This window comes from Trichechus manatus, unplaced genomic scaffold, assembly GCF_000243295.1.
Source record: "Trichechus manatus latirostris isolate Lorelei unplaced genomic scaffold, TriManLat1.0 scaffold00181, whole genome shotgun sequence".
Classification (NCBI taxonomy): Eukaryota; Metazoa; Chordata; class Mammalia; order Sirenia; family Trichechidae; genus Trichechus; species Trichechus manatus.
Window position 1 is genome coordinate 2,040,304 of NW_004444117.1, and position 1,087 is coordinate 2,041,390.

Consider the following 1,087-nt stretch of genomic DNA (forward strand, 5'->3'; position numbering starts at 1 on the left):
TGTATTAGGGCCTCTAGTGTTGATCCTGTTTTTTCTTCTATGAACTTTATAGTTTTTCGCTTTATATTTAGGTCTTTGATCCATTTTGAATTCGTTTTTGTATATGATGTGAGACATGGGTCCTGTTTCTTTTTTGTGTAGATGGACATCCAGTTTTGCCAGCACAATTTGTTAAAAAAGACTTTCTCTTCCCCACTTGATGGACTTTGGGCACTTGTCTAAGATCAGGTGACCATAGGTGGATAGATTTACATCTAGGTCTCAATTCTGTTCCATTGGTTAGTGTATCTGTCATTGTACCAGTACCAGGCTGTTTTGACTTCCGTACCTGTATAGTGGGTTCTGAGGTCAGGTAGTGTGAGTCCTCCTACTTCAGTCTTCTATTTCAGTAGTGCTTTATTTATGCGGGGCATCTTCCCTTTCCATGTAAAGCTTATGATTAGTTTTTCCATCTCTTTAAAGAATGTTGTTGGTATTTGGATCCAGATTACATTGTATTTGTAAATTGCTTTGGGTAGAATTGTCATTTTTACAGTGTTGAGTCTACCTATCCATGAGTGTGGTATATTTTTTTCCATTTATGAAGATCTCTTTTGGTTTCTTGCAGCAGTATTTTGTAGTTTTCTTTGTATAGGTCTTTTACATCCCTGGCTAGATTTATTCCTAAGTACTTTGTCGTTTTAGAGGCTATTATAAATGATAGTTTTCCTGATTTCCTTTTCATCATTCTCTTTATCCGTGTATAGGAATCCAACTGATTTTTGTTTGTCTTATATTCTGCTGCTTTGCTGAATATTTCTATTAGTTCCAGTAGTTTTCTCGTGGAGTCTTCTGGGTGTTCTATGTACAGTATCATAACATTTGCAAATAGGAACAGTTTAACTTCTTCATTACCAATTTGGATGCCCTTTATTTCTTTTTCTTGCCTTATTGCTGTAGCTAGAATTTCCAGCACAGTGTTAAATAGGAGTGGTGATAAAGGGCATCCTTGTCTTGTTCCTGTTTGCAAGGGGAATGTTTTCAGCCTCTCTCCATTGAGAATGATGTTGGCTGCTGGTTTTGCATAGATGCCCTTTATTATGTTGAG

The 1,087-nt window shown here is 36.6% G+C and overlaps 1 protein-coding gene across 1 annotated transcript in view; it reads left to right on the forward strand.

Annotated features, from left to right (window-relative positions):
• ZNF354C (zinc finger protein 354C) overlaps positions 1–1,087 on the forward strand; it is a 37,670-nt gene that overhangs the window by 22,374 nt on the left and 14,209 nt on the right. The gene's annotated exons all lie outside the window — the stretch shown is intronic.